At 35.5% G+C, this 27,697-nt stretch overlaps 1 long non-coding RNA gene across 4 annotated transcripts in view; it reads right to left on the reverse strand.

Moving 5' to 3' along the window:
- Nucleotides 1-27,697, reverse strand: part of LOC129047963 (uncharacterized) — a 246,145-nt gene that overhangs the window by 205,104 nt on the left and 13,344 nt on the right. For all 4 annotated transcript variants that reach the window (XR_010136445.1, XR_010136444.1, XR_010136447.1 and 1 more), the window contains exon 2: nt 22,543-22,594. This is a non-coding gene — a long non-coding RNA (uncharacterized LOC129047963). The remainder of the gene's footprint in view (nt 1-22,542; nt 22,595-27,697) is intronic.

Below are 27,697 nucleotides of genomic sequence, written 5' to 3' on the forward strand. Positions count from 1 at the left end.
TCTAGCCCAAATGAGTTTCTGACCTAGATTTAAAATGAAGTTAATTATTGGTGAACTGAGATAGTTATATAATTATTATGGTTATATAGAGATATGGACATGTGTAGTTATGGAGTTAGATGTCTGAAATCCTCTTAATTCTAGTCGTTCATAACTCTAGAGTAATGCTGACAAACAATCATTAGTACTATTTGTTGATGGGAGGTGGAGTTGGCTATATTTGCCCTTGTAAGACTATTCATTTCTGTATACAGAAACTCAGATAAATGTGTATATGGGTAGACATGTGTCCGGATATATTAGGCTACTTTCTGTGAGTCAAGCACTGATCTTCCCATTGGGTAGGCTACTTTCTGTTGTGGAGAGAATGATAGACAATAACAAAATCAGAGGAAAGAGATGAAAGAGACCAATTGTGGGAATAGTTCATTTATTTAGGGTGAGGTTAGGGAGAACACCTGAATTAAGTGACATCTGAGTAGACTTTATAAAGTGAATGTATAAGTTCTGAAAATACCTGGAGAAAGTCAGAGCTTGCAATAAATAGCTTGGGACATGGGGGCATGTCAACCTATCTTCAAGCTCTGATCCCATTTTTAAATTAACTCTCTGATACCTGAAACAGTTAGTTAAGTTATATGAATTTTAACATACCTCAATCAAAAACTGTGATATGAATATCTATTTTAAATGTTCATATAAAGATTAAAAATTATAAATATGTTAAATGACAAACACAGCTCCTGAATATAGTAAACATGTCAGTTCTACTGCATTTTATTGCATTCTGAATATTTTATTTAAGTTGCTTTAGAGTTTTCCAGTATCAAATACAACTATTTTTCTTTCTCTTTCATTTTTCATCAATTTCATTTTTCATCATTTTTCATCAATTATTCAGCATCAATTTTCAACACTATCTAAGTGGGCCAGGCACTTTTTAAAAACACATGCCTTATAGACAGTTAGAGCAGAACCCTGGAACTGCTTGTATTTTCTGTCCAGCACACCCAACATCAGCACATTTACAATTCATATTATCAGTAAGTTATTTCATGTCTATATACAGACACTGGCACTTTGTACAATACATATTGGTCCTTGAGACCAACGCATGGCAGCAACATAAATATTTTCAGAAGCAAATACTATTTTGAAGGTGTTTTTGTCCACACATTAAATCTCCACCTTTTGGCCTCATTATGTATTACAAAGATTGCCTTGAGTTATTTGACAAATTGCTTCATTCTATATGTTCTGGAGTGGTTTGATTATTGCTTACATTTTCTCAATAGCACTTTTTCACTGGAAGAAGTAGGGAGCAAAGAGAAAATAAAAAGTGGCTCAGCTGTCTTAAGATGGTAAAAAGCAGATGGATATGGTCAAAATTAGAGTGGGATAAATTTAGCATCTTCCACACTGCATTATTGTTTACTACTCTTTTGTTTTCCTATTTTTACAGCACTAGCAAAATGTTGTCTAGATAACTCTCATATTATTACAGAATAAGGAAACCCATTATTTATATTGTCACTATATACAAACAATTTAGAAAGTGTAGTCTTATGATATTCACACATTCATAGATTATAGAGGCTCACAGTATGGAGTTTGAGAACAACACTTTTGGAAAACAAAATGACAGGATATATAAAATGTCCACGACCTTGAACCTACTAATTTTGTCTGGAAACTTACCTTTAAAAATAGTTTTAAATATAAGAAAAACTGTACATTTTAAAACAACTGAAAGGTGTAATTGCTTTGTTTGCAACTTAGTGGATAAATGCCTGAGGGGATGGGTAATTCATTCTTTTTGATGCGCTTATTTCACTTTAAATTAAATGCCTCTATCAAAACATCTCATGTACCGCATAAATACATGACAGATAACACCTTTAACGGCCAGACTTCTGGGTATTTTTTTTGTGACACTGAAGTTATCTCCTTCTACTTGACAAAGAAATAATACATGAGCAGTTAATAATTATGTTGTATAATAGAAACAAGGAATATTGGGCAAAAAGCTAGTGTAAGTGAGCAAAAATAATGTGCCCACAAAAATTAAAAATAAAAAAATAAAATGCATGCTTATATTCTTTTAGTCTTAACTATTTAAAGAAATAGTTATTTGGATATTGTTGTTATTCAGTTGTATAAGTGCTTTATACATTCTGGGTACTAACCATTTGTTGGATATATGATTTGCAAATATTTTCTCCCATTTCATAGGCTGCCTATTTACTCTGTGAATAGTTTTCTTTGCTGCACAGGAGTTATTTTAAGTTTGTTATTATTCCATTTCTCTTCTGTGCTTTTCTTCCTGTAGTTTGGGTGTTATATCCAATAAATCATTGCCAAAACCAATGTCATGAAACTTCTCCTTTGTGTTTTCTTCTAGGAATTTTACAATATCACATCTCACATTTAGATGTTTAAGCCATTTTGAGTTAATTTTTTGTATATGGTGTAAAATAAGGATGCAACTTCATTTTTTCATATGAATGTCTTGCTTGCCTAACAATTTGTTGGAAGAGACAATCTTTCCCCATTGTGTAGCCCTGACACCCTTGTCAACAAACATTTGATCATATATGTGAGTGTTCATTTCTAGACTCTATTCTGTTCCACTGGTCTGTATGTGTGTTCTATGCCAGAACTGCATTGTTTTAATTACTGTAGCTTTATAATATATTTTCTAATCAGAAAATATGAAGCCCCCAGTTTTTCTTTCTCAAGACTGTTTTGGCCTTTCATGGTGTTTTGAGATTCCATATGCATTTTAGGATGGTTATGCATTGTTACTTTACTAATTTTCTAATATATATTGGAGTTGACAGGGCAGAGAGAATCAAATTCTAACTATTTTATGACAATGCCTTGGCTATTCAATGTTATAAAAAGATTGCAAATTCTTCAAAGCTGCAATGCTGGCTGGACACCTTGTCATCTTCTTGTAGTCCTAACTACTCAAGATACTGATGTGGGAGGATCATTTGAGGCCAGGAGTTCAAGACTGTAGCACACTTTGTGCTTGCCTGTGAATAGCCACTGCACTCCAGCCTGGGCAACATAGTGAGACCCCGCCTCTAAAACCATAAACAACAAAATAAACAAAAAAATAAAACAAAGCTACAATATTCTTTCTGCAAGACCCAGTTTCTTGCATAGTTGTAGGTATATTGTTGTTTGATTGCATTTTCATACTAGAATGAAACATTCTAATGGACAAATTTAGAACTCACCTTAATATTTGCTACTATTGTCAATTTTTATAAACCATTTCTATTATTCCATAAAATAAATAGCAACTGTAACATAAACGTAATCTTCATATTAGCTCTCCTTATTCAACGCTACTAAAATAAAATTGTCCTGTCTTCTAACTTTTTTCTCCATTCTATATAGGTCTAGAAGTTTGTTTTCTCACTAAAAAAGCTTACCCACATTGAGCATTCTGCTCTTCTGCTTTTCTTTTTCTTTCTTTTTTTTTTTTTTTACACAGTCGTACTCTGTTGCCCAGGCTGGAGTGCAGTGGCATGATCTCAACTCACTGCAACCTCCGGCTCCCAAGTTCAAGTGATTCTCCTGCCTCAGCCTCCCAAGTAGCTGGGACTACAGGCGTGTGCCAACACACCCAGCTAATTTTTTTGTATTTTTAGGATAGATGGGGTTTCACCGTATTAGCCAGGATGGTCTCAGTCTCCTGGCCTCGTGATCCACCCGCCTTGGCCTCCCAAAGTACTGGGATTACAGGCATGAGCCACCATGCCCAGCCTCTACTTTTCTTTTAATTAACATATTTATTTATGAAATATGATAAGCATATGAAAAAAGTAGAAGAAAATAATAGATTATTTTACGCTTAGACAAACAGATGTGTTATTATTTGGCACATTTGCTCAATATTTCTTTTGTTAAATAAAATAAAAATTAGATTAATACCTTATCAATTTTTGTATCTCCTTACATAAAGGTTGCTATTATACTAAAGGGAATGTATGTAATTTTCCAGTATTTTAACACTTTTACTGTGATATATATATATATATATAAATAATATATATATTCATTCAAATAATAATAGCTACCATTGATACCTTACCATAGTCCAGATAATATGCTAAATAATTTATATGCATTAACTCATTAAAATGCTATGCCTACCCTATGCAAAAGTTATTATATTGTCACCATTTTAAAGATAAATACTTGGGATACAGTGTCATTTTTCTCTAGTTTTGAAAGTTTCAGATTTCACACATTCTTTTTCAACCTTTTTTCATTCAACCTGCAGTTTATATTTTTATAGCTTGGGTAATGTAAATCCATTTATTTTAACTTGGGAATAAACCATAAATGTTTACTTGTTTCCTTAAAATGGAAAATTAAGTCATTTGAAAACTCTGCCATTGCAAATAGTGTTTTGTCCATGTGTACATTGTGCATATGCTTGAAAGTTAATTTAGTATAGAAACTGGAAGTTATTCGTATTAATTATTTAGCTTAGATGTGTGGTTGCTAAATGGTAGCACCACACTTTAAAATTTACTGTAAAAAAATAAACGTTTAACATTTGGCCTGTATTGTTCCAGTTCTACTTGAGAAAATAATCCTGTCTCTTTCTTTGGAATGTACAGTGTCAAGATGAATGTGGATTTTTATGTCTTCCTTGTTGTTGTGAAATGTCCATCTTTGGAATTGACCCAGTATAAATGGCTGGTGCAAGTGGATACTGCAGCCTTCTTGTGTCCGTGTAATTTACATTGACCTTGCTTTTAATTTCAGTAGCTGGACACTCCCTGCACGTTGATGTGATAAAAGCAGCTGTGAACCAGGCCTCCCAATGAGGTAAAATGCTTTATCACAGTATTTCTTGTCCCATAATCTTCTGTAAAGCCAATTATGCATAATGTTAGATTAAAGCCTGTGTGTCACTTGTGCCTGATTGCCAATTTGAAACTGTAACAACTGACACTGGTTGGACCACTAAGTATTACCATCTTTTTTCTTCAGAGCTATTCTGCTAGTTATACTCAGGACACTAGGAATTATTAAACTTTTTTCTCTAAATCTATTCTAGCAATACTATGCCATTAAATATATGGCATTATTTTCTCTGTATCATTATCAACATCTGTTTCTGAAATTTTTGCACTTTGCAAATCTGGTGGTGTACAATATTACCTCATTTTGTACGTAATTTGCATTTAACTAATTACAGTATAACTAATTACAGTGGAATTTCATGTTCCCGCTTGTATTTGGTTGTCCATTGGGGGTTTTGTGGTACTAATCAGTCATATACTTTGCTCATGTTTCCATGGAGCTATTTTCACATTGATTTTGAAGAGTTCTATACATATTCTGGACTTGCTTTATCAAAGAAAGCCACGAAGGTAAGAAAGAGAGAGAGAGAGTAATAAAAGTCACAGTCTTTTCTAGTCTAATATCAGAATTAACAGTTCATCACTTTCACTATATTCTATTCATTACAATCAAGTCATCACGTCCACACATCTCAAGACACACACATACATACACACAGGGGTACAGAGGTCTGAATGAGAGGAGGCAGGGATCATTCAGAGACATTTCAGAACTTAACCTCCCACACCTTACTTACAATCTCTAGTTATCAAAGAGATAATCATCCCCTTGCATCCCTACTTGAAAATAGAAAGGAAAGGGAGAACAATTATGTCAACAATTCAATAAAAACTTTTTAAACATAATGATCTCTAGCATCCCAACCTGGAGTCCTTCCGTGGAATAGTTATAACTAGATGATGCGAGATAATAGAAATTTTCTTATGTTTATGTACTTTGCACTGATAATGGTGCATTCCATAGACAGGCTATGGTTTAAATGTTTATATAAAACCTTCAATCCCTCTCGTTACCTATGCTTCCTTAGAGCATCTCTCTACAAGTGATTCTACGGTGCTGCCTAATTAATTGAGGCCTTTGGTAGTTCCATATTTAGTTATCAAATTATCCTGCCATGACAATATGGAATAAGGATATTACTTTTCCATTATAATTCACTGCAACCAGGTGATGCTAAATCAAAAATTGTTTATTATTTTAGTTCTTTTGTTTTCCTTTTGGCAGATGTATATGTTTATTCTTTTATTTTATTTTTTAGATAGATCTACTTGATTCTGAAGCACTATTAGATTCATGGTTGTATTTTATTCCTCACATTTCTATTCTAGGAAACTGGTAATCAAAGCTCTCGGGAGATACCTTTCTTCTTCGCACACCTACATTGATTAGCTGTTTCAGCTTTTATGAAAGCACAGAACTTAGAACATTAAGAGACTGTCACCCACCAAAAGGTGTTATTTTAAGTTTCTTCTTTTATTTTTATCTAAGAAATAGTAAAAAAAAACTCCCTTCACTTTTCTCTTAACCATCAGCCGTGAAAGGTTGTTTCTTTTCTCTTTTGCCTTAAAGTCTCAAGAGTAGAGATTTTGTCCCTGCCTTAGGAATGGTTGATAAAAGAGATTTTCATCCATTGTGAAGCTCTAAGGACATGACCTGTTCTCTGCTTCTGTGGAACAAGGTGGTTCAATTCTATCATTTATAGTTGAGGTGATTGACAATGGAAATTATAGTTTTCCTTTTTAGGGTAACTAAATGACTCTCCTTCTTCCTCTTTCTCTGTGTGGGAGGTGTGTGTTCGTGTATACACACACACACACATATATGCATTATATATATGCATATGTGTGTGAAAGATAATATGTATATACAAAATCTATGTACATGCATATATATATATATGTACACTGTAATAAGAATGTATCATTTCTCAGGACAAAATTAAGGAATTGAAAAACTATCAGGCAGAACACCATATGCTTTCCAGCTTCTTTTTTTTTTTTTTTCTTTTTTTAGCTTTTAAGTTCAGGGGTACGAGTGCAGCTTTGTTACACAGGTAAACTTCTGTCATGGGCATTTGTTGTGCAGATTATTTTTTCACCCAGGTATTAAGCCTAGTACTCAGAAGTTACTTTTCTTGATCCTCTCTCCCCTCCTACCCTCCACCTTCTGACAGGCCCCAGTATGCGTTGTTCCCCTCTATGTGTCTATATGTTCACATCATTTAGCTCCCACTTATAAGTGAGAACATGTGGTATTCGTTTTTCTGTTCCTGTGTTAGATTGTTAGGTATAATGGCCTCCAGCTCCATCCACGTCCCTGCAAAAGATGTGCTTTCTTTTTTTTATATATTTTTTAGCTGCATAGTGTTCCATGGTGCATATGTACCACATTTTCTTTATCCAGTCTATCATTGATAGGCATTTAGGTTTATTCCATGCCTTTGCAGCCTTCTTTTTGTAACTTATAAATGATCTCTGAGTAAATTGATGGCATAAGCCTTGCAGTGCCCTGTACTCAGAAGCTTATTAAACCCATCTTCTTTTGCAGATGACCAAACCTTGAAGCAAGGATTTCCAGAAGAGCTTCCCAGAAATCTGTTTTATGTTTATGTAATAATAGGAATTCATGTGTCTTGATTACACAGATTTCATCTTGGACACATCTAAATTTAAAAATAAATCTTTCTTGCACAGAGCCCACTTCTGGTTCCCTTAATTCACAGACTGAAGAAGATCTAATCAGCAAATTCATTGAGCTGTAAGTTTAGATCTGAAACAACACAAGCAGGGATGAACATGTAATTGTGAGATTGAGTCATTACTTCAGAACTAAAGTATGACTACCAAGCCTCTGGCAGCTTTCCTCTTTCTCAAAACATGCACAAATCCTTAGCAGCTTATCATTCAATGATCATCCTGGGCCATGGTTTGGGAATCTAGAACCAGGTCATCAATACAATGATAACATCAACGTTATCATTCCATAACACACAGAAATAATTTCCCTCTTTTAATCACTGGCATCGGGAAATGAAAGAAATATTTCCCAGATATCTAAGCCCTTTTACTCTATGCCTATGGTTTCCTAGTATCTTAAAGCTCAAAACCTGTATTATATATTTTACCTATTTGGGGGTACCAAGTAATAACCTAACTCCTTATGATATACTTAAATTTTATTCAACCTTCCATAAGGAAGAAAAAACTGAAGCTTGTACTCCCCAAATAAACCTATTTTGTGAAATTATATTCAAAGTTGCAATAGTTTGTCTCTTTTCAGCTGTTTGCCGGAGCAAATTTAGAGAATGAAGTATGTTACCTTGGACTGTCATGGCTGATTCTTTGAAAAGGGCTAAACTTGCTGTAGTTATGAGGATGACAGCAGGAACTCTGCCTAGACCTTCCATTCATTTTGCCATGTTTTCTGATACTGCAGTGACTATGGATACCTATATTGTGCCTACCATTGCTCTGCCATTTTCAATAAGAGATAATGTACCCAAAGGAACTGTTTCTAGATACCTGAAATACCTGCAAGAAGGGAACCATGACATCTTACTTTTAACACAACAATTATAAATGATGGGATTTAACAAAGATATTCTAAAAATGTGAAAAAGGAGATTGAAAACAGCTTGTTTGAAGGAAGCAATGAGAAAAAAATCAACAAATAACTGTCTTTTCTGTTCAAATATTTCAGTACTTTTTTACACAAATATTACAATATGTTGTCATAGTCTATTCTCTTATATATCACGCTCAACACCACTAAACTGTAAGTTCTGGAGTACAGGGATAATGTCTTATTCACTCTTGAATTTGCAGACATTGGCAAGACACAAATGCTTAATCCACAGTCAATAAATAATGGCTAAATAAAATCATACTTATGTATAGAACTCATTTTCCTATACTTCCTCTTTTTATATAATACCAAAAGTTTCTGTCAAGCATGCTATTTTACTTCATTTTTAATTCTATCATTTTACATTACTTTTGTATTGACTCTCCCAGTCAATCTAAGAATGGTTTACGTTCTGTTTAAGCCTAAAATCATATAAGTTAGATAAGAATTTTTAGCCATTTCTCTAGTTTGTCTTCTTTGGACAAGTGGGGAAGAGCATTTTGTTATAAACAACATTCAACATTTTACTTCCAAACTGCCAAATAAACAAATAAATAAATATCCTAGAATATTTTTATAAGCTAAGCACTAGCTAAGTGCATTCTTTATGTAAAAATATATTTAATTCTCACAACCACCATATGCAGTAGATATAATTAACAATTATTCAAAGTTATAATCATAGGTGTAGGAAAGTTTTAAATTATATGCTTGTGCATAAGCAATTTATATATATTTTTAGATACATACCAGTTACAAACAGATTCTGGCTTCATACACTTTCACACATATATAAGAAAAACACTGATTCTACTGTAAACATCAGCACCTGGCTACATCATAAATAAGAATCTTACCCCCTCAGGAATTAAAGAAACCTCAGAACAGCAGCTGTAGAGATCTATGGCCATATGTACTCTACCAAAAGTCTGCATTTAATTTATAAATAAATTACCCATATTATTTACATGCTACAAAATGGGAAGGAAATCTTCCATTTTATAGGCAATTATGTGATAATAGAAAAGATTTTATAGCCATCTTGAAAGAAATAAATGCATACAAATAATTGCTCATATATATATTTAAAAATTGAACAGCTTCTATCTTTCAGAAATGTTGCAAGATAATGGTTAAGGTTACCTGATATTATGAGATATTTTTATTATTTTTCATAGTTATTACAAAATAAATATATATCCAGGTACATATTTTACTACAACTACTCTTTCAGGCTGAATATCATTACAAAGAAATTTCAGAACAGTTTTAGCTGAGGTTAGGAATTTGATAAATCATCAATATTAATTTAATTTGGTTATCTGGGTATCTCGCCTAATTTTTAAAACAAGATTTTATTGGATCAGTGGTTTTATGATTTTATTTTGACAAATTATAATTGTATATGTTTGTGAAGTACAAAGTGATGCTGTGATATATGTATATAATGTGCAATAACTGAATCAAGCTAATTAACCATCCATCATCTCAAATACTTACCATTTATTTTTCCTGTTTAAATGAAACATTGCACCCTTTGACCAACATCTTCCAATTCACTCCAACTCCCAGACTCTGGTAATCAACACTATTTTCTGCTTCTAAGAGTTTTATTACTTTAGATTGCACATATAAATGTGAATGGTATTTGTCTTTCTGTGCAGAACTTATTTCCCTTAGCATAATGTCCTCCAGGTCCAGGCTTGTTGTGGCAAATGACAACATTTCCTTTGGGTATATATACCTAGTGTGTGCTTGTTCGATCAAATGTTAATTTTTTAAAACTTGTTTGAGGAAAATCTCCATACAGTTGTCCATAGTGACTGTACCAGTTTACATTCCCACTGACTGTGTACAGGGTTCCCTTTACTCCACAACCTTATTAATGTTTCTTATCTTTCTTTTGATAATGGCCATTCTGACAGGTGTTAGGTGATAAATTATTGTGGGTTTAATTTGCATTTTTCTAAATGACTAGTGATGTTAAAGGGAGCACAGCCTCTCAAATTTCAACTGGGCAATTCTAAATTATTAGATGTACTTGATTGATATCTGTTAGCCACTTGTATATCATTTTGTGAATTATATAATAGATCCATTATCCATTTGTGTGTTTTCTTTTAAGAAACGCCTATTAAGGTAATTAGCTCATTTTAAAATTGGGTTGTTTTATTGGTATTGAGTTATTATATATCAGACATTAACCCCTTATCACATTTTTTGGTTGACAAATATTTTTTCCCACTCTGTAGGTTGTTTTTTAATTTGTTAATTGTTTTCCTTCCTGTGCAGAAGCTTTTTAGTTTGATATAATCCAATTTGTCTATCTTTGCTTTTGTTGTCTGAGCTTTTGGAGTCTAATCCAAATAAACAATAACCCAATTACATGTAGCTGTTTCTGTTTGTTTTCTCCTCTAGTTTTAGTTTCAGTCATGGATTTAATTTTTTTTTTTTTTTCTTTGAGGTAGGGTCTGGTTCCAAAGCCCAGGCTGGAGTGCAGTGGCATGACCTCAGCCCACTGCAACCTCCACCTCCTGGACTCAAGCCATCCTCCCACCTCAGCCTCTCAAATAGCTGGAACTACAGGTGCATACCACCACGCTGGGCTAATTTTTTTTTTTTTTTTTTTTTTGAGATGGAGTTTCACTCTGTTGCCAAGGCTGGAGTGCAATGACACAATCTCAGCTTACTAGAACCTCCACCTCCTGGACTCAAACCATCCTCCCACCTCAGGCTCCTATATAGCTGGGACTGCAAGGCACATGCCACTACACCAGGCTAATCTTTATATTTCTTGTAGAAATGGGGTTCTGACATGTTGTCCAGGCTGGATTCAAACTCCTGGGCTCAAGCAATACACTCACCTCAGTTTCCAATGTGCTGGTATTACAGGCATGAGCCAAAGTGCCCCATTTGCTTAATTCTTTAATCTATTTTAAGTTAATTTTTGTATATTGTTTGAGATAAGGGTCCAGTTTTTTTTTTTATTCTACCTGTGGCTACTCAGTTTTCCCAAAATCCTTTATTGAAGAGACTGTCCTTTTTCCATTGGATCATGTTGGCATCTGTCAAAAATTAATGGACCATTAAAAGAAGTGGTTTGTTTTTGTACTCTCTAGTCTCTTCATTGCACAATGTGTTTTTATGCCAGTCCTATACCGTTTTAATTACAATAGCATTGTAATATAGTTTGAAATGAGATAGTATGATGCTTCCAGCTTTCCTTTGGTTTGAGAAGGATTGGTATTAGTTCTTCTGTAAATGTATTGTATTCACCAAGGAAGCCATCAGTTTTTGGGTTTTTCTTTGATGAGATATTTTTTATTACTGAGTCAACATTTTTGCTCATTAGTCTGTTTCTATTTTCTATTTTTTATGATTCAGTCTTGGTAGATTTTATATGTCTGGGAATTTATCCACTTCTGTTACAGGATGCCTGGGGTGTCGCTTCACAAGCTGGAAACTCCTTTGGCCAGTGGCACCTTCAGCTTGAGTATTTACTGTGTCCACTGGGCTTGTTCCACCAATTCGGCATGGCACGTTGCGCTTGGCTCATGCTACCGGCCTAGATCCCACACCTACCAAGGACGAGCCAGGTACCCAGGAGCAAGGGGTGTGTAAGTGAGAGAGCGTGGGGTCTGGCCATTGCACACAGGCAGGAATGCTGGCTGCTGCGGTGGGGAAGGCAGCTCCAGGCACTGGCACAGGCTCTGGCTCCATGTGAGGCTGCAGCTGGACCAGATGTATAGCAAACAGCTTCCGCTGTCGGCACCAGCATCTGGATAAGGGGAATGTGGTGGCACCCGAATGCTCAGAGACACTAGAAACTGCAGAGCCCCAAAGAGGGTGTTAAAGCCCTGGCTTGGAGAGCACGTAGGTCTGGACTCCACAGAGGGCCTCAGCTCTTCTCTCTTTCTTATTGGCTGCAATGTGGTGAACAGAGAGGGGCATCTCAGCCCTGTTTGTATTACAGCTCTCTCAGTCCAGCCAATCAGCTGGTCCCAAGTTCTTTTCCTGCATCCAGAAAGAATGAGGTGCATGGAAAACTAGAGGGTGAGCAAGGCAGAGAGGACCTTCACTGAGTGACAGGAAAGCTCTCAGGGGACCTGCACTGGATAGCTCCTTTCCACAGGAGGTCATCTTGATGACTGTCCAGCTCTCAGTGGAGAGGAGACCCAGAGTGAGTAGCTCCTTTCCTCAGGCAGGTCATCCTAACGAGTCAAGGAGACCCTAATTAGCTAGCTGCTTCTTGCAGCTGGTAGTCCTGATGTCTGTGTGCATCTGGCTGGGTCTGGGAATTTTTTATAGGCTCAGCAGGGAGGAAGTGCATGCTGATTGGTCCATGGGTGGCCATGGGTGGGTTTAGAAAAAGCACCATAATTTCTCACTTCTCACTCCAGGCCATGACTCCAACTGGAAATGCCTGGCCCTCATGCTTCAGGTCTTTCCTGGCTTGAAGGTGGAGCTTCACAAGGGACCTGCCCCTGTCTACCCAGGAGCCTGTCTGCCTCCCACCACCATCAGTAATATTGTCCACAGCAGCCGGTCTGTTCCTGCCAAGAGACACCTGAAGGCCCATACCAAGCCCCCCTCTCCCCCTCAGCCTCCCTCTCATGTTTGTCAGCACCCAAAGTCTGGAGGGGGCCAAGGTGGCAGGGGACTGACATATCAGCGCTGCCCTAAGCACACGCACACCCAGACGGGTCGTGAAAGTGCCCTGGCTCAGACTCAACCTTGTTCCAAAATCAGAGCAGGCACCAGGAGCAAGGAGAGGCCATGGAGTGGGGGCAGGCACTTCTGAGTCTGTAGGGGGAGGTGGGCTTCCCAGGACCCAGGGAGCACAGGGATGCCTGGGTCTGCAGCTGCAACTGGGTGCCTGCAGCTCTCACCTGATCCCAGCTCCCGCTGGCTCCATGAAGAGTGCAGCCCCAGCTGGGCCTCCCCATAGAAGCTGGTGGCCTCTCCAGTCAGGTTGCTGCTGCCATCACTTCTACGAGGTTATCAAATTTGTTGGCATATAATTATTCTTAGGAAAGTTTAAGATATTTTATATTTCTGTGATAACAGCTATAATTTATTTTCCTTCATTTCTGATTTTTGGAGTCTTCTCTTTTATTCTTATTCTAGTTAAGGGGTTATCAATTTTGTCTATCCTTTCAAAAAACCAATTCTTGCATTCATTGGTTTTTCTCTTGTTTTGTTGTCTCTATTTATTTCTTCTCTGACCTTTATTATTTCCTTCCATCTTCTAACTTTGAGTTTAGTTTGTTCTTCTATTTCTACTTCCTTGAAGTATACAATTCGGTTGTTTATTTGAGATCTTTCTTTTTATTGATATAGCATGTATTCCTATAAAATTCCCTCTGAGGACTTTGCTACAATCCATAAGTTTTGGTATGTTGTACTTCCATTTTCATTTGTCACAAGATTTATTTTTTAATTTCATTTTTGCTTTTTTTTCAGTGCCTGAACTACTTTTTCTTTTATATGTATATATACTTTAAGTTCTGGGATTCATGTGCAGAACGTGCAGGTTTATTACATAGGTATACACGTGCCATGGTTGTTTGCTGCACCCATCAACCTGTCATCTATATTAGGTATTTCTCCTAATGCTATCCCTCCCCTAGCTCCCCCACCTCTTGATAGGCCCTGCTGTGTGATATTCCCCTCCCTGTATCCATGTGTTTTCATTGTTCAACTCCTACTTATGATTGAGAACATGTGGTGTTTGGTTTTCTGTTTCTGTGTTAGTTTGCTGAGAATGATGGTTTCCAGCTTCATCCACGTCCCTGCAAAGGGCATGAACTCACCCTTTTTTATGGTTGCATAGTATTCCATGGTGTATATGTGCCACAGTTTCTCTATTCAGTCTATCATTGATGGGCATTTCGGTTGGTTCCAAGTCTTTGCCATTGTATCTGAGTCATTGGTTGTTCAGGCTTAATTTCCACATATTTGTGATTTTTGAAAGATTTCTACTGTTGTTAATTTCTAGTTTTATGATATTTTGATCAGAAAAGATAGTTGATATGATTTCAGTTCTCTTGATGTGTTCAGACTTGTTTTGTGGCCTAATATATGATCTGTCTTAGAGAATGTTCCATGTGTGTTTGACAAGAAAATACATTCTGTTACTATTTGGTGGAATGTTCTGTATGTCTGTTGGATCCATTTGGTCTAAATTACCATTTAAGTCCAATGTTTTCATATTAATTTTCTGTCTAAGTGATCTACCTTTTCTTGAAAGTGGAGTATTGGTGTCCTCTACCATAATTTTATTGTAATTTATGTCTTCCTTAAGGTCCTCTAATATTTATATATTTAGAGGCTCCAATGTTGTGTATATATATATTTACAACTGTTTTAACTTCTTAATTAATTAACACCTTTACAATATAAAGAGACCCCTTTGTCTGTCTTTATGAGTTTTACTTAAAGTCTATTTTCTCTAAGTTGCTATGGTTTAAATGTGTCTACTCAAAAATTCAGTTGTTAAAACTTAACAGCCAATGTGATATTATTTAGAGGTAAGATTTTAAGAGTGATTAGGTCATCATAGCTCTTCACCTAGTGAGTGAGATTAGATGCTCTTATAAAAAACCTGATGGAGGCAATTTATCCCTTTTCGCCTTTCACGTTCTGTCATGTGAAAGCACAGGGTTTCTTCCCTCTGGAGGATGCTACATCAAGGTACCATCTTGGAAATAGAGAACAACTCTCACCAGATAAAGAAAAGTGCTGGCATCTCAATCTCAGACTTCTCTAGAACAGTAAAACAACAACAAAAAATGTTCTTTATATATTACATGATCTTGGGTATTTTGTTACTGTGCCACAAACAGACTAAGATGTAAGTGTAGCTACCCCTGTTATCTTTTGGTTTTCTTTACAAACATTAAAATTAGATCTCTTGATAGTGCTCCATAATTCCTAAAGGCTTTCTTCTTTCCTTTCTGTTCTGTTTTCTTTCTATTCCTCTGACTTGATAATATTAAATAGTCTGTCTTAAAGCTCCTAAGTTTTTCTTCTGCTTGTTTGAACCTGCTGTTGAAGCTTTCAAGTGCATTTTTCCGTTCCATCATTGTATTCTTCATCTCTAGATTTTTTATTGTTTTTATTGTTTCTTTGTCAAATTTCTTATTTCTTTAACAATAGATTTAATTTTCTATCTGTATATTCTTGTATTTCATTGAACTTCTTTAGGAGGATTATTACAAATTATTTGTCAGTCTTTTCATATATCTCCATTTCTTTAGGATTCATTATTGAAGCTTTATTAGTTTCTTTTAGAGGTGTCATTATTCCCTGATTCTTCATAATCCTTATGTCCTTTTGTTGCTCTCCACACATTTGAGCAGACAGCCACCTTTTCCAGCTTTTACAGATGTTCTTGGGCAGGATTAGACCTTCGCTTACATAGTCTAGCTTGTGGTTCTAAATGGACCAGCTGGTACCAATCCCAGGCAAGCAGAGTTTGCTTTCTGATTCTCTGTATTACTGGGCCATTGCCTTGGCTCTGAGTTTGGATGGCACTGTTTGCTGGTCTCCACTGTCTGATGAGAATACTGGATGTGTTCTGCAATCTGGCCAAGCTGCTGGCTAGGCACTGTGATTGCCTCTGTTTGGGCCAGGCCACAGAATATATTTCCAAGCCATGTGGTACTGCTTTTTGAGTTCTACAGTTAGACAGGGTTGCAGGCTGGGCCTCAAGGTTGGGTGGAGTCACTGCTTGGGACAGACAAGACTAGCTTCTATGTTTGGTAGAAATGGAAATTGGAGGTTTGCCTCCCTGCCTGGGTTGGCCCTCAAGGTAGGCTTTGGAGGTGAACAGAGTTGTTTAAACTGCTAGGTGGGGCAGGTCTAGCCCCTGTGCTCTGTTAAAAAAATGCACTGTGGTAGGCATCTCTCCCTTGGCTGGGCATTGTAGTAGGATCTGAGCTTAGGCATGGACACTGGCTGTCTAGAGATTCAAACAGGTGGAGTTTTCCATTGTTTGTGGGAGCCACTAGTTTGGTTTTGCAGGTGAGCTCGTCTTTAACTGATACCTCTAACTGGACACTACTACTGGCAGGTACATAGAGCTTCCACTAAGATGCATGCACTAGTCACTGTGAGTTCCACAACTTTGTTTTGTTTCTACTTGACCCCAAACAGCCTAATTGTGTTGTTACCCACTGTATTATTCATGAGTGGAGACAGGAATGGGCTTAATAGGAAGCATCTCTGAATATTAGGGAAGCTGAATTTCCACTTCTAGTTCTCTTTTCCCACTATAGAAACCGTGCGCTCAGGATAATCATCTCTGCATGGTGCCCTGTCAGCCTGTGGGAGGGGAGGAGTGACGTGGTCATAGTGCACACTTCCATTGTACCCTTCTATTGTGGTTTATGCACACACAATATTTTCCATATTAATTAAATTATAATTATCTAAAAGCTCTTACATGGATTAATCTCTTTTTGGAAAGAAAAATGCAGGTCAAGAAACAACTGACTGTATGTGTTCTAATTGTTTTACCAGCTTTAAGTGTTTTGAAGTTCCTAAAGAAGCCTAAGTAGGAGATTGATGTCAGATAAAACCATCGATGATAATAAAAGTAATAAAAATCAAAGAAGAAAAAAATACAATTGTAGCTGAAATGGGATTTGGTTGACTTAAATTGAGAGGTGATGAAAGTGTAGCTCAGTTGAAGGAATTGTACATGAGGTCCTAGGAAGGTAGACTGATGAGGAAGATGGCAGAGTATTAGTGTGAAGATGTTTATATTTCATTCTATTTCATTTAGGGTTTTCTGTATGAGAGACTATGAAGCTTACTATTTAGTATCTTTTCAATTCTTATAACAGAAAAATATTTCAAGTGAAATTCAAACCATATTATCTTAAAAATAAAATTATAGTTCTCAAGTTGAAATAGCAATGAAATATTAGAAACACATTTGCTTGATCTTTCCTTTGTCTCATAGTAGTGAAATATGAGCCATCATAGGTTAAAAAAAAACCTTAGAATTAAATACATCTAAATTTCTTCCAGTTAAACAGGACCTATGATCCCTAGATTTTTTTTTACTATATTGTTATATTTGTTACATTATTTTTACCTTATAATGCATCCCCGTCTTAGTTATGGGGAGAGAGAAAAAAAACAATGTTATTTGGTCAATTTATTAAGGCATTCCAATGCATCAAGAGCATTTCACCAAATAAGGTGAAAATAACACACCAGAAGGCCATGGTTAACTCACTTCTTGGTAGCACCAACTTAGTGGAGGGTAGATATGGAAAGCTATTCACTGAGGGGTCATCACTCTTAGACTATGATTATTTGAGAGATTTAACTACTTTGGCATGATCTGGGATAAGTGACTGATATTCCTAAAAACTATTTTGAAATACATCATTTGTTTTCAATCACGTGACAATGCTGGATTTCGAGAGAATATTTTCCCATCTTAACCAGTGGTTATTCCAAGTATAACAATTAACAACACTTATAAAAGCCTGTGAATAGGATTGAATAAGCACAGTACATTATTTACCAAGTCTAAGTGTAAGGTATGAGCTATGGATAGCCAATGGAGAGAAATGACATGAAATCACTATATGGGAATAGAGTTGATGTCACAGTGGAAAACTGTTTTATAATTGCTATAATCTTTTTAGGATATATGTTTATATTTGAGATTCTTGATTAAAACTCTATGGTATAACTTCTTTTATTATATTCTGAGAATAGAACATATTTTTCAATGTTCCTAGAGAAAATTGCTCATTTCATCGGGTATGTATTATATTAACTAATTCTGAAAACACATAAATAAAGCTGTTAATAATTTCAGTAAAACCACCAAAAAAGTATTTTGTAAGTTCCTTAAACCTGAATTCTCTTTTCTGCTGTTAATATATATTATTTTAAACATAATTGCAAGTGGTTATTTTATAATTTTGTCATTTTTGGTTTTCTTCAAAAAATTACTCAGCAAGTACATAGGAATTGTAGTTTTTCATAAAAAGGCAAGATAAGTGTTTATTTTCCTATTTAATAGTAATTTCCAAAACAAGGAATTGATTTGATACTTCTTTAATGTTTTTCTCATTTTTATTTAGTTAATGTAACAGTAATTATAGTGATTCTTCTTGGTCCTCAGCGTATCACACATTAGCCAGTGGATCCCTACTCGCTAGATAACTCCAGTGTCTTTTTGTTAGGCCCTATTAGGCATTCAACATTCTTATTTTCTAATGAATCAGAATGTTGCAGGCATAACATTAATTCATCCTATGCAGACCTGAGATTATTCATTTTTCTCAAATTACCAATAAAATTTCTCAAATAACAAAAATTCTCAAATATTATTTTCCGTCAGTGATCCACTTCTAAATTCTAACTCTAGAAAATCCTTTTAACTCTACTTTCATATGTATTATTTTTAATAGATAAGCCAAATAAATCCTAAAACTGAAGCCACTTTCATTTAATTTTATTGACTAACTGAAAGCATTTTACTCAAATTCTATTTAAAATATATGAAAATGTAGGAAAATACACACTTTTATTAACTTTTAGATGTGAAATGGACTTGAATAAAGTGGCATATACAGATGAGAATTCAGTAGTAGTTAAGAGGTTATGAATTCAGGGCTAAGTCTATTTTCTGCTGCTGTAACAGAACACCTAAAACTGGGTAATTTATAATAAAAATAAATTTATTGACTTAAATGCTTCTGGAAGCTGGAAAATTCGATATTAAGGAACAACTTCTGTCCAGGGCCTTCTTGCTGCATGATTACATGATGGAAGTGCAGAAAGGCAGAGAGAAAGGCAAGAAAGAGAACAGGATAGGGCTAAATGCACCCTTTTATAACAGCACCAATCTCACCCCTAAGAGTGAAGCCCTCACAGCCTTATTACCTCCTAAAGGTTCTGCCTCTTAAATACTATTAGAATGGCAATTAAGTTTTAACATGGGTTTTTGAGGGGGGCAAAAATTCAAACCATATTATTCTGCCCCTGGCACCCCCAAAACTCATGTCCTTTTCATGTACAAAATACATTCATTCCATCGCAAAAGTCTGAGTTCAATCCAGCATCAACTCAAAAGTATAAAATTCAGAGTCTCATCTAAATCAGATACGGGTGCGACTCAAGGTGTGACTCATCCTAAGGTGAACTTTTCTCCAGCTGTGAGACTATGAAATCACACAAGTTCTTTACTTTTAAACTGCAATGATGGGACCCACATAGGGCAGATATTTCCATTTCAAAAGGGATAAATAAGCAAAAAGAAAGAGACAACTTGTCCCAAGTAAGTCCAAAACCCAACAACAGAGCACACTACATTAAATCTTTTTGCCTTTTTGTTTTCGGTTTTTTTGAGACAGAGTCTCACTCTATTACTCAGGCCAGAGTGCACTGGTGTAATCATGGCTCATTGCAGCCTCAACCTCCCAATGCCCAAGGAATCTTCCTACCTCAGCCTCCCAAGCAGCTGAGGCCATAGGCATGTGCCACCATATCAAGTTAATATTTAATTTTTATTTTTTTGTCAAGACAGAGTTTCCCTATGTTGCTCAGGCTGGTCTCAAACTGGGCTTAACTGATCCTTCTGCTTCAGCCTCCCAAAGTGCTGGGATTACAGGCGTAAGCCACCACATCTGGCCTAATATTAAATCTTAAGGCTCCAGAATAATCTCCCTTGACTCCATGTTCCACCTTCTAGACACACTAGCGTTCCCAAAGCCATGAGACTTTGGGAAGCCCCAGCCTATGGCTTTACTGAGCTCAGCCCACACAGCGACTCTGATATGCAGGAGTCTTGCATCTGCAGCTCTCCCAGGCTCATGTTGCTCACTAGCAGTTTTATAGTTCTGAGGTCTTCAGAGAGGCCCATCCCCCTCCCCTGGTTCCACTAGGTAATGGACCTAGTGAGGACTGTCTTTGACAGCTCTGTCCTTGCAGCTGATCCCTGCAGCATTCTTTGAAATGTAGCTGAAGGCAGCCATGCTTCCACAGCTTTTGCACTCTGCAAGCCTGCTTAGCAGCACGTGCACATCGCCAAGGTTTATATGACCTCTACATTCCAGTGTGGTAACTGGTGCTGCACCCAGGTCCACTTGAGCCATGATTGGGGTTGCCAAGCTATGCTGCACCAGAAGGAGAAGAACATACATTTGAGGTGACACAGGAAACAAACTCTAAGGTCCTACAGGAACCTCCCTGGAAACCTTGCCTTCAAGGTCTTGGTACTGTGAGCCTGTGATGGAGGGGCAATCTCAAAAATCTTCAAAATACTTTCAGGCTCATTATCCCATTGTCTTAATGAATAGCTCCTGGTTTCTTTCTCTCCATACTAATCTTATCAAATGGTCACTTGGCCACATTCTTTTTTTTCTCTTGAACAGGTCTTTTTATTCTTTACATGGCCAAGCTCCAGATTTTCCAAATTTTTGTTCTGCTTACCTTTTGAAGATAAATTGTATCTTCAAATAATTTCTCCCTTCTCCTGTTTTACTATATGCAATTATGAGAAGCCAGGCAGCCCTTTCAACATTTTGCTTAGATATTTCTTCAACCAGATGTCCAAGTTCATTACTCTTAAATTTTGCCTTCCATAAAGCCCTATAGCACAATTTAGCCAAGTTCTTTGCCACTTTATTACAAGGATGGCCTTTCCACTGATTTCCAACACCACGTTTCTAACTTCTGTCCAAGATGTCACCAGAATGACCTTTACTTCCTGTATTTCTACCAGCATTATGATCACAGCCACTTAAGTAATCTCTAAGAAGTTTCAGACTTTCCTGGAAGCTCTCCTCTTTTACTAAGCTCTCACTCGAATTGCCCTTAATGCTTCCTTCATGGCAATCTAGGCTTTTTTGGCCTGTTTCTCCAAATTCTTTTACTCTAGCACATTTCCAATCCCAAAGTGAAATTTACATTTTCAAGTATTTGTTATATTAACACCCCAATTCCCTGGTACCATACCAATTTTTGTCCTAGTCCATTATGTGCTGCTATATCAGGATATCCACAACTAGGTAATTTATAATGAACAGAAATTTACTGGCCCACAGTTTTAGAAGATGAGATGTTTAATATTGAGTTGCTGAGATATTGAGCAAGGGACTTATTGATGCTTCATCACATGACGGACGTACAGGAGCGCAAAGAGAGGGTGAGAGAGAGAGAGAGCAAGATGGTGCCAAACTCATCCCTTTATAACAACACCAATCCCACCCATGAGGGTGGAGCCTTCATAACCTCTTCAGTATCCCACTTATTAATACGTTACAATGGCAATTAAATTTCACCATGAGTTTTGGAGTTGGGGGAAACAACTATTCAAACCGTAAAAGGGTCAGTGTAGGTTGGTGAGAGGCCAGTGACCTTCATGTAATCAATACTTATTTTTTCATTATATGCTCTATGTCAAGAACATAATTGGAGCTAAAGATATAGCAATCAATAAAACCAATTAAAACCTTCCCTATCTGGAAATTGTGTTATAGTGCCTCTTAGGGGAACAGTGTGTTGAGGTGCAGATGAAAACAGGCATATAGATTGTATTAATAGAAAGCTGGATTTTGTAGTAACAATACCATGAAACGGGGAATTAATTAATTTGGTAGCTTTAACAAGAAATATAAGAAAATAAGTTGGAGTAGTTTGTTTGTAGATACCTAATGTAGGTATGAAAATTACCAATAAAATATGATATAATCAAACTAATACTTTTATTTTAAGCAAAACATTCAAATCTTCACTCTGGCATAATTTCAGTTTTATCAGACAAGATTAAAAGTTAGGTAACAAAAAGACAGACTCCTAGAGCAAGCTAAATGTTACTTTGAGGAGAAGACAACACAATGAATTAGTCGCCTGACAGAAAGAAATCCCTCATCTATGTAAAAACATAGATGCATAAGACAAGAGAAAAATTTTCTAAAATAATAAAAAATAAATTTTCCAACTATATGCCCTCAAGATTGTGTTGTTAAGTGTATAATTTTTAGATAATGTACTTACAAATATTTTAACCCTCTTCATAGCTTCTCAAATATTCTGTTACCATATAGATCTACAAACAAAACAATACATATTATCATTAGAATTGTATACATTTTTCAGTAATACTGTAAAATGGTAGAGTCAGCTGGAAACAAAATTAAAACTTGGTTCTCAAATCTCCAGGAAATATTTTCATCCTAGATAAATACATCATGCGTATTCTTTCTACATAATGTTTTAAATTTTGTGTACAGATGTAAAACTAGCATTTTCAGCAAAAATAAATTCCTTTTAGAAATATGAACTAGCAATTAGACATCTGTTGTACTGTTTGTCTTTTCATTATATTCATTTTTAAGAGTTAACCATAGAATTTGCATATTTGATATAAATACACAATTTATCATAAACAATGATTTTATAATTTTTCCGAATTCCATGACAGTTTTATAATAATGAAGTCCAAGTTTTGCACTTGAGAACAATTTGAATGAATAATTTATACATTGCAAGTAAAACAATTGTTATTTATATAAGTTTATATGTTAAATCTCTGAATGAAGTTATGTTAAATATATATCCATATCCACTCTTATCTGCCATATCACACTGTTTTTCACACTCTATATTAAAGTATGTTTTTCTGTTTATTTTCATGTGTAAAGTATCACCTGCTGGAGGACAGAAGCCATCTCTTTTAACCCAGTTTTCATTGGTTTAACTTTTATTGTTGTTTTGAACAAAATGGTCATAAATTATTATGACATATTTGAAGAATCAATAAGCAAAGAGACAACATCAGGTATAAACCATTGAATACAAAGCAATAATTATTAACACTTAATTAACTCTTAATAAATCAATATAATTTTATTTCTACCACTTTATTTCCTAAGGTGTACATATTTAAATTCTATAATAACATATAATTATGTGTATGATTTGGACTTTAATATGTTAATTTTAATATCTTATTATATTTTTATAGATAAAAATACAAATTTAAAATTATTTGCCCTTTGTTATGTGACTTCAGGAAAACTCCTGTTCAGCATCAGCACTCATGCTGTTTTAGACCAGCAGTCTATAGTCAGCATCTTACTCAAGATTAGTTCCCAGGAATTAGTCTTCAGTGTTTCTGGGATGGTTGAAAGAAGTTTACAAGACATCTCTGTTCTTTGTAAACTAACATTATGCTGAAATTTATAATGAAAGTGTTCTGAATCATAAGGAACTCATTGCTTGTATTTAGGGCTTACCTACATGGAGTTTATTATTGCTATTATTAGTACTAATATTATTAGTAGTATTGTTGTTCCTCTGGCATTTTGCTGGACATGAGATGAAAAATGAAAAGGGTAACTATTATCCCCATATGCTATTATGAATGCTGTCCTTCATAGTTTGTCTTGTTCCATCTAATCTCAATTTCATCCACATTATAATCCCATAAACCATGTTTTTGAATTACAAAAATGTTAACTTTACAGTGCCCAATTTTAAGTTAAGCAAGTCTAATACTGAACCTGAAGAAACTCAGATGAGTAGAAACTTTTTGAAAGGTCACTTTTTCCATTCTTCTCTTAGAATATTCTCAAGGCACAGTAGTTTTTTTGTTTTGTTTTGAGATGGAGTCTGGCTCTGTCACCCAGGCTAGAGTGCAGTAACACGATCTCGGCTCATTGCAACCTCTGCCTCCCAGGTTCAAGCAGTTCTCCTGCCTCAGGCTCCCAAGCAGCTGGGAGTACAGCTGCCCACCACCATGCCCATCTAATTTTTGTATTTTTAGTAGATACAGAGTTTTGCCATGTTGGCCAAGCTGGTCTCGACCTCCTGACCTCAAGTGATCCACCAGTCTCGGCCTCCCAAATTGCTGGGATTACAGGAGTTAGCCACTGCGCCCTGCCAAGGCACAGTAGTTTTGAAGGACCTACATTCTCTATTTATTTACAACATGAAATAGTTCTTCCTTTTTTTGCTATTACTATGCTGATTTCTGAAGGACAACACATATATATATATATATATATACACATACAAATATGTATATATATATATACATACACACACATATATATACACATGCACACATATAAATTTATAGCATGATCATAATGTTTGCAAATCACAAATGGGCCAAGAGACTTTTTTTTAATAAAACATTTGTTATAGATGTGAAAAAATGAACTGGGCATCTTTAATGTTCCAACAAATCATCTAGTCCAAAGTGGTTTCTGCAGAAACCCATATTCAGAAATACAATGATTTGACATTCATAGTACAAAAGACACTTGGATTTAACAGATATTTGCACTCAAAGAATCATCCCCAAACAAATAAGACAGATGTGTATTAATACCAGAGTTGAAAGAAATAGTTGGAAAAGAATTTCAGGTACTAGCTAAAATCAATTATCCTTGAAGCAATGTATTTTATTCTATCATTGCCATTTATATCACAACTTTCATGTGCTTGGCATGGCAGAATTTGCACATATGCTGTGTTCTTTTATACACTCTAACAGTTCTTTTCACTGAGAGTTTAATCACTATCACTTAAGCAGAAAAACTTTGTAGAAAAAGAGAGTGAAGCTAACTAAATTTGCAGCTAAGCACAAAGGAAGGAAAGCAACCTTCTAGCTATGCAGTTTCAATTATTTTGTGACGGAAATTATGTAATAATTCTATTATTTATAGATACATGTCATCAAGGATGAAATGTTTATCCAATCACCTTTATATTCTTTGGATTTTAACAGATATATAAAATGTAGTATGAAATGTATTCAGGACATAGTAACAATTCCCTATATTTTATTTTCCTAGATTTCACCTTATAAAATAGTACTTCAAAATTATGAGTAAATTTTGAATGTGGATATTTTTTGTGATGCAAAATATGAAAAACACATTATCAGTTTTCTTAAAACAAAAAGTATGATTTGTCATTACTGATAAATGTTTATATATAGTGATCATGATTCCTCTACTTCGGCAATCTCTTACAGCATTAAATCATCATTTAAACCATTATCTACTCATAACAGTATGATTAAAGCAATAGTTTTCAAAGTGTAGTGTCTCCACTGAGAGCATCAGTTGCATCTAGCAAGTCATTAGAAATGAAAATTCTCAAGCTCTACTCCAGACTCATTAAATCAGAAACTCTGGAGATGGGTTCTATCAATCAGTATTTAACAAATCTTCCAAGTGATTCTGATATGTGATAAGGAAATATTCCCAAATAAAAAAAGATGCATATTATTGTAACAATACTGCAGAGAGCACAGGGCAGGGCAAAGGCTTGCAGAGCTGTGGGACCAAAGATGCTGCAGTGACCTCAGACCCATAAAGCCTTTGGCAACAAACTCCAGCCACGTTAAGAAACTCCAGCAAGCCACTCCAACCCATGAGAGCTGCCACGTGGGCCATGACCAGCAAAGCCATGGGAATAAGTCCACCTGGAGGACTGGGGACCCAATCCCTACCCCAATGTGTCCAGAAGGTGGGACTTCCAGTTAAAGAAGAATATTGTGGAACCTTAAGATTTAATATTTGCCATACTGGGTTTTGTATTTGGTTGAGGTCTTTTATCCCTTTATTCTCTTTCACTTTTCTCTTTTAGCATGGAAATAGCTATCTTGTGACTGCCCTACCATTGTAATTTGGATGTACACAACTTGTTTGATGTCACAGATTCACAGCTCGAGAGCAATTTGGCTTAGGATGAATCATACCTTGAGTCTCACCCAAATCTGATTTAGATGATATGTAGATGAGACTTTGATGCTCGGCCAAGTTAAGACTTTGCGGGCTATAGGAATGGAATGATTGTATTTTATATAAGAGAAGTATATAATTCTGGGGTTCAGTGATGAATGCTATGGTCTGAATGTTTGTGTTCTTCCAAAATTTCTATGTTGCAAGTGCGTCCTCAGTGTGATAATAAAAAGAGGTGAGGCCTTTAATAGGTGATTAAGTCATGAGGGTGGCACCTTCATGAATGAGATTATGTCCTCATGAATTGAATTAGCATAAGGCTTAAGGCTTACTAAGCCTTATACAAGAGACTTGAGGAAATCTTTTTGCCCCTTCCACCAAGTGAGGACCCAGTAATTAGTCATCATTTATGAGGAATGGGCCCTCAGCACATAAAATATGCTGATACCTTGATCTCGGACTTTCCAGTCTGTAGAACTGTGACTAATAAATGTCTGTTGTTCATAAATTACCCAGTCTAAGATATTTTGCTATAGCAGCTTGAATGGACCAACACATACATTAATTTGAATCAGAGATGTTTATGACTAATCCTTCCACATTAAGAAAATGTTAAAGTCCTTTACCTGTATGAATAATAAAAATAGAATTTTTTGTGTCTTTCCATATTCTCTGTTTTTTTTTCTTAGTTCAATACTCTTTTGAGGCTTTCATGCAAACTCTAGTAATGTATGCCATGTAAGTGTTTTTATCTGCAATTATAAAATTACTTTGTATATTATTTTTCCTTCACTCTCCTATTGTAATGTAGTTTATAGGTTTATACATCAGGCAAACCAAGCCCAAAATTAATAGAAGAAAAGAACTAACAAAGATTAGAGCATAAATAAATAAAATTGAAATGAAGAAAACAATACAAAACATCAATGACACAAAAGTTGGTTTTTTGAAAAGTTAAACAAAATTCTTAAATTGTTAGTGATACTAAGAGAGAAAGAGAGAAGATTCAAATAAATAAAATCAGAGATGAAAAAACACACATTACAACTGACACCACAGAAATTCCAAAAATCATCAGTGGCTACTATGATAAACTGCATGCCAAGTAATTGCAAAATCTCAAAGAAATGGACAGATTTCTAGACATACAACCAACCAAGATCGAACCATGAGGAAATTCAAAACCTGAACAGACTTATAGCAAGAAACAGGATAATATTCTATATATAAGATTTTTATATGCTAGAATATACATATATAATATTTTATAAATATGTTACATATAAAATTTATTTAGTTTATATAGTTTATCTATCTAAGATCATACCATCTCCAGAAAGACACAATTTTTCTATTTCCTTTTGATTTGGAGGCCTTTTATTTATCTTTCTGGCCTAAATGTTCTCACTAAAACTTCCAGTTTAATGTCAAATAAAGGGAAGAGAGTGGGTGAC

This window comes from Pongo abelii, chromosome 13 (genome assembly GCF_028885655.2).
Source record: "Pongo abelii isolate AG06213 chromosome 13, NHGRI_mPonAbe1-v2.0_pri, whole genome shotgun sequence".
Lineage (NCBI taxonomy): Eukaryota > Metazoa > Chordata > Mammalia > Primates > Hominidae > Pongo > Pongo abelii.